Source organism: Saccopteryx leptura, chromosome 2, assembly GCF_036850995.1.
Source record: "Saccopteryx leptura isolate mSacLep1 chromosome 2, mSacLep1_pri_phased_curated, whole genome shotgun sequence".
Lineage (NCBI taxonomy): Eukaryota > Metazoa > Chordata > Mammalia > Chiroptera > Emballonuridae > Saccopteryx > Saccopteryx leptura.
The window spans coordinates 116376525-116390974 of record NC_089504.1 but is presented as its reverse complement, the minus strand read 5'-3'; the positions used below and the strand labels follow the sequence as shown (position 1 = coordinate 116390974).

Here is a 14450-nt window from a genome sequence, read left to right as displayed (position 1 = left end):
GGCTCTTCTTGCCACACAGGACCAAGGAATTTCTTTTGCTACTCACAAGCAGGAAGTTTAATCATTCCTACCCTGGCTTTTCTGAGGCCTGGAATTCAGACGTCAGCTGGAGATGCAGACTTTGTTCACATGGCCAAGCCGCCCAAGCACACACTACTGACACTCACCTGCTCTTGACAAGATAACTGGGCTGCGTGGTGACAATATTAATTAGAGAACTGCTGTTGAGAAGGAATCTGTAAGACTCTTCCCCTGTTTTCTCACAATACTCCTCATATCACAAGCAGCCAACAGGGTCTGACGGGCCAAATTTTGTGGCTGTAGTTTTATACTGGACGAGCGGAGAGGCGGTCTAGACTCTTCTTTGCAAAGCACCGATTATCTGGAGGTTAGACACAAAACCCTAAGTTCGACATCCAGGGCTCTGGAGCAGTTTTATTGGGGAAGTGAGCCCCCTGGCATTAGGCTAGGCATTCACATGAGCTGGGTTCAAACCCCAGGTCTGTCTTGTGCTAGCTGTATGGTCTGAACTATTTAATTTACCTTTCTGAACTTTTTTCACATACAGTGGCAACATTGCTACCTTTCAGGTAGAATTGTTGTGAAAATTATGTATGTGTGTATGTAACTTGTCCATATTAACTATTTTCCCCTCTCCCTAGCCTCCTCAGTTCTACCCATGCCAGTTGACTCACTATCATTAGATCAGTTCCTTTCTCACTCACATACTTCAGTCCACCATATACCATAATCTGGAGCACACGCCCCTTCCCCATCTACTCAAATTAGACTCATCCCATAAGTCTCAGCTCATACCTCCCATTTCTGCAAAGTCTTCCAAGCCTCCCCAGCTGAATGTGACCACCTCTTTTTCTGAAATGCTATAACAATATTGCCACTGAATTTCCAATATGTGTGACAAAATTCTTGAGGATGGCAGTTCGTTTCTATGCCTCTCAGTACTTCATTTTGAAGTGAGTTGCTAGCCTACTGTTTTGTGGAAGCTGAGACCATGTGATGCACCATTCTTCATAGAACTTAAGCTGTGGATAAACAAACCTCAGTTTCCCCAACAGTGGACCTTCAGGAAAACCCCTTTTCCCACTGTCTTTTCAGAAGCAGGTAAAAACTAATCTCTTCTGTTTGTGGTAGGAATGGAAAAGGCACTTAAAAAAAATCTCTTCCATCAGTCCACTCTGCAGTGAACAATGTACTCACTTATCCAAGAGGAATTTATTGTGTCCTGCTATGTGGCAGAACTCATGCCTTCCTCTGCAGGCAATAAAATCACTGCTCAGATTTCAAGCCATCCCTGTGCCAGTTTCCAAGCCATCCCTGCGCCAGAATCCAAGGGAGCGAACCCAGCACGCAGCCTGCTGGCCTCAGTTCCCGGACTCCCTCCCGAGTCCGTCTCGAGGGCAGGTGCCTGTAATCTGCTTTTTAACCAGCTCCCTTCCTGAGTATCAAACACATTAAAATACAAAAATTAAGGATCTATATCAGAGAGCTTCCTGTGGCCATGATGCTCTAAAAATGTGTCTGAGGAGGCCACTCACTCAGTGTCTGAGAAGAGAAAGAAAATGAGCAAGAGTTTGTAAAGTGGTTTCCACAAAGATGAGTGGAAAGATGGAGATGATTCTTTTTAGAGAAGGGATGGTTATGGAGGTTCCTACTGAACATCTCACAGCCCCAGAAGTTTCAAATGGAATTTGACAGCCACAGCTCTGCTCTCTGACGAGAACCCTGCAGGGAACAATGGTTGTGACATGTAGCACAAAGGGATCGGGTTGGTATTCCTGGGTCACAAAACGGAAGAGTCAGTTACAGAAAACTGGGTGGACTGTTTTCCACCCATAGGCTTCCATCTGCAAGTCGCTGCAGGTGGAACCACATATAGACAGGGTGATAGACTTCTGGAGATTCTGTAAAGAAATCTTTAAACTGGGGCCCAGTGTAAAAGACAGCAGACCCTTTCAGAGAAGTGGCTCTAAAAAAAAGGAAAGGTGGAAGTTGAACGGCATACTGAGGGTGGGCGCAATAAACTAGGACCTTCGCCACTTGTGATCTTGAGCAAGGACATGTTTCTACAGCACCAGGCAGCATGGGGTCCTGGAAAGGACACTGGACATGGACTCAATCAGAGGGAATCAGGTAGGCACTGGCTAGCTGAAGAGGGAGTCGCTGACGATAGTGAGGTGATGGAAACTGTGCCCTCAGAGGACCGTGGCAGCAGGAGGCAGCAGGGTCACAGGTCAGAGGGGCCGATTAAGGTTCCTCGGAACGCTGTTCAGCCCAGGACGGGCTCAAGAGTCCCGTGAGGAGAGGACACACACCTTGTCTGGTTTCATGTTGATTCTAAATAGATAGCACATATCTCATTGGAGAAATCAATACCTGCTTGATTCATTCGAGTTCTTCTCAGATTACAGTGTAGAGAGTGGCCATGTCCTCTGCCTCTCCTGACCGGAGACAGATCCACAGCCCTCCCCTCAACACCCTGGCAGTGTGCATGAGCCCAGGACTGGGGGGCAGGTGGAGCCGGAAGGGGAAGTACTCCTTTTCAGGATATTTGGGTCCCATTTCCCATTCTAACAGTCATCTCTGACTTGTGAACAGAAGCCTTGATTTTCCAAGTTCTAAAATGAAACTAATTGCATACGTCTTAACCCCAAAGTAAAATGTTTTGAAGGTTTTATCATATTTTGTTATCATTATGACTATTATCACTATTGTACTCATTGTTATTAATTACATTAATGCCTTTATGTACCAGAGAGGATAGTTTTATGCAAATTATTTTATTCCATCTTTACAATATTTTGAGCAGGGAAGCTCACAGTTCCTGACTATAGGTGAATAACTGAGGTTTCAGAGATTAAGTAGCTGGTAGAGCCTCAATCAAAAGAGCCAAGACTTAAAACTGCAGATCTCTGACTACCATGCATATATTATCTGCCAAAAGTATTACACATCAGCCTAAACAGGTGGTGGCACAGTGGATAGAGCATTAAACTGGGACTCTGAGGACCAAGGTTCAAAACCCCGAGGTTGCTGGCTTGAGTGCAGGCTCATCCAGCTTGAGTGTGGGGTCGCTGGCTTGAGCATGGGACCATAGACATGACCCCAGGGTCGCTGGCTTGAGCCCAAAGGTCACTGGCTTAAGCCCAAGGTCACTGGCTTGAGTAAGGCGTCACCCACTCTGCTGTAGCCCCCTAGTCAAGGCACATATGAGAAAGCAATCAGTGAAGAACTAAGGTGCTGCAATGAAGAATTGAGGCTTCTCATGTCTCTCCCTTCCTGTCTGTCTGTGCCTCTCTCTGACTCTGTCTCTTTAAAAAAAAAAAAGTTTTATACATCAAGCTTGCTTTTGTAGAATGAGCTTTTTCTCTCAAAGAAATGAGTAACAATATATATTTACATATTAGCTTTCCCTTAGACAGTGAAGACATAGTAGGATACAGAGGAAAGGGGCCCCCCTGTAGCTGTCCAGAGTGGGGTGGAGGAGGAGCATTGTCCACGGGCCCTCACTGCTTTCCCAGCGGATGCTTTACAACAGTAGCTTGGAGAAAGTTCACTTACACAGTTGAGGAAGTAAACAGCCACATTTTTTTGGTTGTTTTAGTCTAGATTATGATATTTTATACTACAGTTCTAAAAAATGGAAAGTTTGGGGGTGGTTCAATTCAATTAGGCAAAACAAACAGCAGCTTGTCACACCTGTGAACACTTAAGACCTGCATTTCTAAGGGTTTGTTATCACTGCTTGATGCATCCGTGCAACCTTGTTAGTGGACAGTTCAAACAGCGTGTGCAGTTCGGGCCCTCCCCAGAGGGTCCGCTGCAGCCAGGCGGGAAATCTGAAACCTTGCTGCAATTTGAGAGTCCTGCAGGTTCTCCCACCTATTTGGGTTCAGAAGCCCACGTTTCCTGAGATTCCTCAAAGTATCAGCAGAAACCTCAAAGGAATGTGGAGGAGTCACGCTTGGTCCCAATGGGTCAGAGAGCTTGCACGGGAAAGGCCAGGGTGCAGGTCTGCAGAGAGAACCAGCACTCCTGCATTCTGCTGAGTCATGGGTGAGACTGGGGAGGGAAGGCCCACAGCTGCAGACCAGTTCCGCTGCAGCGGGAGGCTACAGCATTGCAGCAACAGCCTGCTTGGCTGCAGCTGGCCAGCTCCTCCTTGGAGAGCCAGCTCAGGGGGGAGGTGAAGTCATTGCAGCTTTGAAGCACCTGTGATGGGCTTGCCTCATGCTCTAGTGAAGACACATGGCTTATCTCATGCCTGTGTCCATATTTTCTTTAGACTGTGACTAGTGCCTCCTGCCTGGAAGTGGTCAAGTGTACATTGAATTTCTCCTGTCCTCTTCATCCTCACCGCTGCCATCTTAGTTCAGCCCTCACTTACTGCAGTGGTCCCATAACTGGGGGGTGGCTGTCTTTCCTCCTTTCTGGCTCCCTCTCAGTAAAACTGGAGTGATCAGTTTCACAGGCACATCCAATCACATCGCCTGCTTTCTTCAAGTCAGTTCAGACCTCCCGGTGCCTGCACGACATGGTCTCAGCTGTCTCACTTGTCACTCAGGGCCCTTCAAGATAGGTCGTTCTTTCTAGTCTCACCTGTTCCCACTCCTTTACTCAACAATCTAGTCCAAATATAGTCAATGCATGTGACTCTCAGAACAGATTGGGTACACTTGCCCTTCTCCCCTCCCACTGGCTGATGTCCACCCATCTTCCCAGTCTCCAGGTAGGTCCTCTTTTCTGGAAGCTTCCTTAACCTCGCAAGTCCAAATTAAGTGTCTGTCCCACGTGCCATAGCCTCCTGGGCTCTCCACCTTGCAGTAGGTGCCACACTGTAATAATTGCTGGATTTCACTCGTTTCCCCTACTGGACTGACTTTCTCTAGGGCACTGACTCTGTACCCTTCAATCCGACATCCTCAGGAACTAGAATGGAGCTGGCCTGTAGCAGGTGCCCAGTAAGTGCCAACAGGGTCACACAACACTAACGTGCGTCCATCTCACTGGTCCTCACAACAGCACCGAGCACCACAGCACTGTTGGTGGCCTCTGCTCCCCAAGGAGTGGCAGTAGATGAGGCGAAGGGGCGGAGCACCAAGGCTGTAAGTCAAGCCCCCTTGATCCCAACTCCGCTCTGCTGCTTCGGGCTGTGTGATCCTGAGGAAGTCACTTAAACCCCGAACACCTTTCTCATCTGCTTCTGAACTGTAAAATGTGCACCATAGGATTGGGATGGAGATTAGAAGAGAAAAGCTATGATAAATACAGGAGCCAAAAGGCAACAGAACTCAGAGATTAACAGCATAGAGACTCGAGCTGGGATTGGGGCTTTTCTCATCTGTACAACGGGCCAGAAGCAATACTCACAATGCCTCTCTGAAAACCCTGGACGAGGGGCCCCTCCTGCCTTGGCCCCACAGAGAGGAGTGGTCTCAGTGCTGAGAGAGCCTGAGAGAAGGCCCTGAGCAGTGTGATTCTGCCCCTTCGGGGTTTTTTCTCTTTCAGACTGGCTTTGCTGCAAGGCTGATATAATCACTGCCCATCTACTGAGCTCTGACCCTAGGTCAGACCCTATGCTAGGCACCAGGGAAACAGCAATAAATAAAACAATGTTCTAAACAAGCATTTATTAAAAATGCATACTATAATGTCAAGCAGTGATAAGTGAATTTTAAAAAGATAAAGGCCAAGAGAGTAACAGAGAGAGGGGATAGCTATTTTAGAAAGACTGGTCAAGGGAGGCCTCTCTGAGCAGTAGGGCAATGACTGAGCAGTGACCTGAATAAAATGATGAGCAAAGATTAGGGGGGAGGATGTATTGTGAGGAAGTAAGATGTGCAAAGGCCCTGAGGCAGGAGTGAGCTTAGAGTGCTCAAGTAACCCAAGGAAAGGCACAGTGGCTAGAGCAGTGTGAGCAGGGAGCAGTGGGAGAAGGTAAGGTCAGGGCAGTAGGCTGTCACAAAGAGACTCAGAAGCAAAAGCAAAGGGCTTAGAGATTTTGCTTCTGATGGGAAACTAGGAGTGTGGACAAGAAAAGTAACCAATCTGCCTTATTGTTTTAAACCATCACTCTGATGCTGTTATGAGAGGCAACACACAGAGAGCAGTTGGGAAGATATCCAGGTTGTCCAACCAAGCAAGCAAAAAATGAGGGTGGCTCGGATCAGGTGATGGGGGCAGGAGAGCTGAGGTGTGGTTGGAAGTGAGATATATTTTATTCGGATAAATGCAGTATAACCTCTTGTTGAATTAGGTATATGGTGAGATGGGAAAAGAGGAGTCTGGGAGAACCAATGGCTTCGGCCTGAGTAACTAAGTGCTCAGCTGTGCCACTTACCGAAGGTGGGGACGCAGAGAAGGGGTGGGCTTGGTTTTGGAAGCTCTGACGTGAGATGGGAGTTTGTGTGCCTCTCCCCTTCTTCCTTCTCTGTGGGGGGAGAGACCTGACCCTGTGGAGAGGCTGGGTGTGTCCCTCTCTGCCTGGGATCACACTGATACATTCAGTTCAGGGGTGAAACTATCAGGGAGCCCCATCGTGACCACAAGTCAAGCCTTACCCTCCGGTTCCGCTTACTCACTAAACATGCTCATTGTGTGACCCCAGCTTTCCAACTCTGAAGTCTTAGTTTTTAACTGGTCTAAACTAGGAGAGACAGATCATTTATAAGCTCCCTAAAGTCACAACACTAGAATAAAAAAACAAAAAAAACCAAAAAACACAACAATCCTGAAAACCCAGTGTTGGATAAATAAGCATTCGTTTTCAATGCACAGGAGCCCAGGAGAGGCGATACATTAAAATGCTGAGGTTTCCAATGCATGCCTGACTTAACAAATAAAGAACCCGAGAAAATATTTGCACATCAAGTATTTCTGTAAACTAAATCAACCATGTGTGTCTTCCAACTCTGTAATTATCTCTATTTCTTCCAGAATGGCAGGGAATTTGTGGTGAGAAGGAAGTTCTTTCTGAGAAGGCCAGGAGGACGTGCCCCTAGAGACCAAGGCTACCCTGAAAGCTTCTTGCCAACACTGTCCAGGCTCGGTCCACTTAACCCAACCACCCACTGACGTCCAGCACCCAAAAAGAACATCCGGCCACATGGACATGTCCAGTAACAAACAGGGAGCAAGTTGATGAAAAGGCTAGAAAATTGGGACACTGGTGACAGGCAGTTAGCACTGACCCAGGCACTGTGCCGAGTGCTGTATGACCATCCTCCCATTCCGCCCGCCCACCTATGAAGCAGGGACTCTTCTTGCATACTGCACAGATAAAAGCAACCTGCCTGAGTCCCACCATCAGTCAGAGCCAGCCTGGTGTGGAATCCAAGCAGCCCAGTTCCAGAGTCCGAGTCCTTAGCCATTGTCCCTGCCGTCACTCTTCTAGAAGCCTCTGATATGGATATGCTAACAGTCACTCTTAGCAAAAAGTCTCTGCTCCCTCAGCACTCAAAAGTGTCCACCCCCACCTGACTGTCAGTCTCTATGTTGCATGGAGACAGGTGGGTCTTGACAAATGAAAAACGATTGTGCAATTAAGACAGTGTCAGTAGCGATCGCCTGCTACGGGGAGAGCACAGCGTGTGGCTTAGTGCCCGCTGTAAGTGTGACAGGGTCTGGTGTGACTCACGGGCCCATGGTGGGAACTGGAGGCAGCCGTGCCGAGAGGCTGCCTGTCAGTGTCCCAGCCAGGATCTGCCTGCAAAATCTTCTAGCTCCATAGAAACGGCTGAACTGGAGCCCGGCCCAGCAATCAGGCACATCAGTCCTGGCCCTCCAGCCCCAAATAAAAAGGATCCGGTTGTGCATAAGTAAGCATTCCAATGCAAACTGAAAATCTGCACGTCAGAGCCTGCTCTGCCCTTAGTGGATATTTGGGGAGGGGGCGACGGCAGGGAGATTTAAATAACACGTAATCCCGGCTGCTTCTCTTTTTGGCTTTTGGAAGTAGTATACGCTTTCAAAAAATGTTTTCTTTTCAGTGAAGAGTAGCTTTGCTTTTCAAATTATGCCACAACAATCCAAGTCAGACTCAGTCTTTCCTCTGTTTAAAACACTTCAGGGGCCCCCACTGCCAAGGGAAAGCTGTCATTACCTGGACTCTGTTTAGCTCCCAACACCCAAAAACCCTGCTCATACACTGCTACATACACACCCTGCTCCCTAACTATACGCAATGAAATGGGCTGCAGGAGCTATAGTTTTGGTCTTCCCAGAATGCTTTGCCTTTCCCCCTTCTTCAGGTAATAAAAGCCCATTTCCTGTGGGAACCTTCTCTGTGTGGTCCAGGTGTGCTGACTCTGGGCCAGCAACCTGCCAAAGGATAGGCCTGACCCAGACCTTGCCAAAGTTTCTCTGTCATCCCAGCTGGGAGGGTGGACTTCTCATGACACTTGCTATCCAGAGGCTAGGGGAAAAGTGCACGTCTTTCTCTAGAGCCACAAGTTGAAAGAAACACGGGGGCCTAGTGCTGCAGAAGCTACCTGCCTTCCCTCCTTCTGTCCCTCTGTCACAGTGGAGGAAGCCTGCCCCGGCATCAAGCTCACCCTGATGACAGCAGAGTGGAGATGGGCAGACAGAGAGATGGAGGCTGGCGAGTCTATTTCAGTCCCTGAGGCCAGTCATGCCTGCAGCCCCTGGGCATTTTAGTTACAGGAACCAACACTATTTTTTGGTCTTTAACTAAATACTTTAAGCTTAGTGTCTACTACTTGACCTCAAAAAAGAACTTGGGATTCTGAGCTGTGCCTCTTGGGGTCCATTCACAGTGGTGCCTCTGCTTGTGGTTTTGGTAACAGCCTTATTTATTTATTTATTTATTTATTGAGAGGAAGGGAAGCAGAGAGACAGACTCCTGCATGCCCCTGACTGGGATCCACCCAGCAAGCCCCTTACAGGGCAATGCTCTGCCCATCTGGGAATGCTGTTCCATTGCCTGGCAACCAAGCTATTTAAGCATCTGAGGTGAGGCCATGGAGCCATCATCAGTGCTCGGGGCAACTTACTTGAACCATTTGAGCCATGGCTGCGGGAGGGGAAGAGAGAGAGAGAGTAAGGGGAGAGGGTGGTGTGGAGAAGCAGATGGTCACTTCTCCTGTGTGCTTTGACTGGAAATCGAACCTGGGACATCCACACGCTGGACCAATGCTCTACTGCTGAACCAACCAGACAGAGCCTCGGTACCAACCTTGTGAGCGGAACTAATCAAGACTCAAGTCAAGTGTCTTCGTTCTCGTGAAGCCTTCCCTGCCACCTCCCTGGATAGCTGGGAGACCTCACCGCTGCCCTCTTGCTCACGGCAGGCCTTCCCGTTTGCAGTAGTCCCTGGAGAGTGCAGAAGCCTCACCCGCTACACTCTGTGCTTCCTGGGAATACAGGGTTCTCTTCCTCGTAGCCTTCATTCCAAAAATATGAGGGGGAAGAAGAGTCCCCGAAACCCAGAGGGACAGCTATGTGGAGAGGGCCACCTGATAGGGGCTGCAGCCCCAGGGGAGGAACAGGCCAACCAGCAAGACCCAGCAAGGGCTCACGGGAGGCACAGTGGGTGGCCCAGGCAGCATACTCCTTACCCTCTCAAGGTGACAGACGGGTGGAGAAGCATGGAGAATAAATCTAGGAAAGGAAAAGAAGGAACCAGCCACCTTGAGATTCTCCTGGAAGAGACAGGAGTCTACAGGGGGAGGCAGAGGGGCTCTGGGCACCCTTGTCCTCATCGCCTCCACAGAAAGCACTGCGTTTATTAAAGTCTCCTGAATTGCCTCACTTGAGAATACTGTGTGTTTCCTGCCTGCACACTGGCTGATGCATCTAGACACACTGGCTCCCCTCCCCCACGGGCACCAGCTCTGGTGCCTCACTGGGAAGAGACAGTGACTGCAGTGCTCGAGGCTGAGGCCGGGGACAGGAGCAAAAAGAACAAGACGCCTCAAGGGCCTGCCCAGCATCACACAGCAACAGAACCAAGAATAGACGTCCAGCCCCTTGCTGCCCAACCACCAAGAGCCTGTCCTCCATCCTCCCTCAAGAGCACACAACATGGGCCCTCAGCAAGAGAACCCCTTCCTTTATCCCGAGGGAAGCTGCGATGTTTCGTTAAGCTAACTTAACTCCTGAACATAGGGGTTGTTTGGGCATGTTTCCTGGAGGGAGGAAGAAAATCTGAACAGAACAACCAAACCCACCCCCTGAAAGTAGAGTAGCAGTCGCAAGTCAGCCCAGGGCAGCAGTGAGTCCAGGGCGCCGCGGGTTAGCTCAACTCCATAATCGCAGACATAGTCAGCCTCCAGGTAGCCCTGCCACCCAGGGCCTGCCTGGGGTCCACACCGCAAGGCCTGCTCCTGTGGCCACAGTGCTTCCTGTCCTCTGCTGCATAAACATGGCAGAAGGCACGCTGGGCTCAGAACCCGAGGGCTGAGCTTCTGTCCCAGCTCTGCCCAGCTAGCTGTGTGGCCTAAAGTTAAGTAAACCACTTTCCCCTTCTAGGCCAAAGTTTTCTCCTTTGTCAAAGGAGGGTCTGGAACCCTGGCCTCTACAGGGACTCCTCTGTCGCTCTGTGATGTTATGACATCCTAGCATTTGGGGTGGGGCAGTTTTTCCACAGTGAGGATCGCATGTAGCATAGCAGAATGGTTAACATTCCTGGCTCCAAATGCCACAGTGACAACCTCAACTCGCATTCACACCCAGAGGCACCCTGGGAGGGCTGTCCTTCCCTGGGAAAGATTTTGTCTAGAAAGGGCTAAGAGATTCAGGAGGAAGTGTCACTTTTCTCCACAACCTCCTGGCCCCTCCTTCAAGAAATTAATGATGTCTTTACATAGCTCCAGGGAAAATGCCCAAATCATTCAGTCCTATGCGGGCCGATTGTCTCAGGAACTTAGAATGAGAAGAGAAATAGGTCTGTATTTTGGAGTCAATCCCTTTTGGAAGAAAGAGTTGATTCTATAGCTTTTGACGACAAACTATGAACTAGGTCTCCCGAGGAAGGTGTATATAGAACATCACTCATCAACCCAACTATAAAAACACTCACTCAAAGACCTAAAAGACTAAAAAGTATTTCCTTCCTCTAGGATCCCATGCTTTTCAAAATGGCTCCATGTGCGTTTTCCAAATGGGGTCTTGCTGTGAAGTAGGAAGGGCCAGTCTCACAGTTGCCAGGGGTCAGGGGGAGGACAGCAGCAGGGGAAACTGGATAGGTGGCCCTCTAACTGAAACCGAGATCAAATAAAAGTCCCCTTCATCCCTGACCTACACAGGCACACTAGATGGGACGGGCAGAAAACTGGACCACGGAGCCAGGCTGCCCGGAGGAAATGGGACTGCAGGAGGCTAGTCTTATGTCGCACTCTAGGTAGAAAGGGCCAGTGGGTCAGAAGGGTAAGAGTTGAAGGGAAGAGGTGGGTAAGCCCGTGAGAGGTGATGGAGACAGCAAAGCTGACCGAGCCTGTGTGAGGAGGCCCCCTGGGGGGCTGGAGGATGGCGAATGACAGCAGATCAGCTGAGACGGGACCCGAAGAGAACGAGGACAGTCCTGGGGTTGCAGGGAGTCGCCTCTAATGTTCAGGGCTGGAAGCCACGGTACCACTGAGAAGTCCTCGCTAGTGGGATTCACCTGTGGGGCCATTAGGGAAGAATGAATTCTTACAAGGAGCTCTGAAGGTCACTGCCTCTCACACCCACTGCAGGCCTCAGCAGCTGGCCACTGTGATCTGACATGGGGGGGCTGTGGTCCCAAGCTTCCCTCACACTCAAACTTTAGCCCCGAGGTTAATGATAGACGGCTCTAGCCATGGTCTTCCTACTGACAAAAGTTCGACAATCTGACATGGGCAAAAAAAATTCAAAGAAGGGAAACTGATTTCCATGGAGACGCATGAGCTTGTGATGAAGCCATGATAGCGGGCGTCACTTTAGTCATCAGAAATTCATGATGTACCCATCTGCAAAAGGCACTACACTGATTCCCCTAAACGGGGATGTCAGTACAGCTTCCCTATTCCCCGCCCAGTTTTTATGAATGTGTTTATCATTAAATGAGAAACATCTACTTCCTTGTGTTTGAAGAGAAGGGTGAGAAAGTATAAGAATCCTAGCCTCCCGCTTTCTTTATAAGGCAAAATTTCCAATAACAAGCAGATCCACAGCAGATGGACTGGCTGTTAGCCTTCCTGGAGGGGAGGGGATGGGCCCAGTCCACCTGTGTCTCTAAGTTGAGAGTAAGAATGTGAGCCAGCAACAGTGCGTACATCTGTGTGTGCGCACGCCTGCGTCTGCGCGTGTGCATGCACGCGTGTGTGGGGCTAAGAAAGGTGAGGCAGAGGAGGAGGAGAGAGGAACCAAAACCACGGAAGTGAGGGAAAGCAGCAGCAACACTCAGGAGAGAGGACAGGGAATCTGAGGACAGAGAGGCCAACGTGAGAGATGTCAGACAGGGGATGATGGGTGGGGAGAGGAGAGGGGAAAAAGAAAACCCAACCCGGAAACAGAGCAAAACACAAATAAAAAGAGACACTGTTCATTCAGGAACTCACTGACTCGGAACCGTCACGAGCTACTTCACTGGTCACTGCACTTAGGTGCAAAGGCCCTTCAATACAACCAGCTCGTCCACGGGTGCTGGGCCAGACTCAGAGAACTGGGTCCACTTCTGTCCTTGCCACCCACCAGCTGGTGACCCTGTTGAGCACCTCTCGTCCTAGGACTGTGTCTATATCTGTCAAGTAAGGGAGTTGGACTAGCAGAACCAGAAGGTTCTTTCCAGTTCTCACTGTCTATGTGCCATGAACAAACAAGAGGGTCAGACACCTCAAACATTGGAGGAAACCACAGATCACTCCAAAACATGCTGATTAGCAAAAAAGAAAGAAAAAAGAAAGCGCATCTTCTCTGAGATCTCCCAAGCCTTGGTAAGTAGAGAAATCTCACGTTTTTGTTCTGAGATGGGTAAGTGTAGTCAAACCCTATTGGGAAGTAGAGCAGGAAGAAGCTGGAGGACTCCTCGCGTCCACAGCTCCAGCTCCATGGCTCTGTGACCACATCTGCCTGACTCCCCTTGGGCCAGGGCTGAGCTGGTTCCACACAGTCAGGCTTCCACATTCAGGGTAGAGTCCTGGAAACGGGGCTTCGGGAGACCGCACGGCAGTGCTCCTGCGCTGCGCCTTGCTCCGTGGCCCCTGCTGTGCTCACACCTGCTCTCCCAGAAGAGCGCTCTTCCTGCCAGATGACCTCCGCCTCTCCACCCAGCACTCCTGCCCACACATCCGCACTGGATGCACAGTCTCCCTGCCTCCAGCAAGGCTGCACTGTGTCCTTGGTTTTGCTTCGGGATTTCTTGCTTCTTGGTTTTTTCTTTGTGGCTTTTCTACAATTCTGTTATCCTAAATGCATTCAAAACGGTGATATGCAGCCCGTGAACAGCTCTGAGCAGCCTGCACACCCCTTTCTGGTTAACCTAACTGACTTACCTGGCTCACCTAGACCCGTCTCAGAGAAGGCTCAGTTGGATGGCTCACAGGAACCCTGCCGCCAGACCGCCTGGATGTCCAGACTTGCTCGCCAGTTCACTCACTGTGTAACCTTGGGCAAGTTACATAAGCTCTGCGTCTCGATTTCTTCATCTGTAAAATGGGGATGCTAATAATACAACCTACCTCCTGGGCTGCTCTGAGGATTAAAGGAGTGACACGCAATGCTGTAAGAACTGTGCTTGTCACATTCTAAGTGTTTCATAAATGTCAGTCCTCAGTAATAAATTCTGACACCCTTTTTCTCCCAAGACAACACCGTCAAAGACATTTCTTAGCCTCGACTCTATACTATCACAAAGCTTCCTAGTGAATCCCTACTGATAGTGATAACTGATTCATCAATGTCCACTTTGTCTGTGGTCAGAGTCTTCATATTATTCTTAAAAGGCAAATTAAAATGAGTTAAACGCAGATTGTTGAAATTCCCGTCCCTTTCTTGTCAGCCGGCAGCTGGCATGCCCCCCTCTGCCTAGTTCCCTATTGAACAGTGAGTCAGACACATCCTCTCTGACAAGGGTTCACATTTTTGTTATAATCCATTGTTACTCTGCATATTTTTCCTTCCTCCGCTCTCTGCCTGAGATTTTCTGGCTGCTTTCTTTCACAAGATCTTTTCACATATCCCATAGCTGAAGCTCTATTTCCTTTTTTGTTCTGTTAATGCTTGCAAGGACCCATCTCGAGCGAGAGCCTAGGAACAGCTAATTCCCAACCACCGGCACGGAGCAAACTTGGCTTGCTGTCCCAGCCCATCATTAACCGTCTTGTTTGCACCCGCTGTGGGAAATGGGGTCCCGTGGTTCTCCTTGCTAAGCACCTCTGACTACCTTAGGAAGAAAGCGCTCAGTGGACCTGGTTCTGTGCCCAGGGGCAAATCCCTTCTTCACACCATGGCCA

The 14450-nt window shown here is 49.5% G+C and overlaps 1 protein-coding gene across 1 annotated transcript in view; it reads right to left on the bottom strand.

Moving 5' to 3' along the window:
- Positions 1-328: 328 nt before the first annotated feature.
- KCNA1 (potassium voltage-gated channel subfamily A member 1) overlaps positions 329-14450 on the bottom strand; it is a 56661-nt gene continuing 42539 nt past the window's right edge. Inside the window, exon 3 of the transcript XR_010749242.1 lies at positions 329-382. The gene's annotated coding sequence lies outside the window, so the exon portion shown is untranslated. The remainder of the gene's footprint in view (positions 383-14450) is intronic.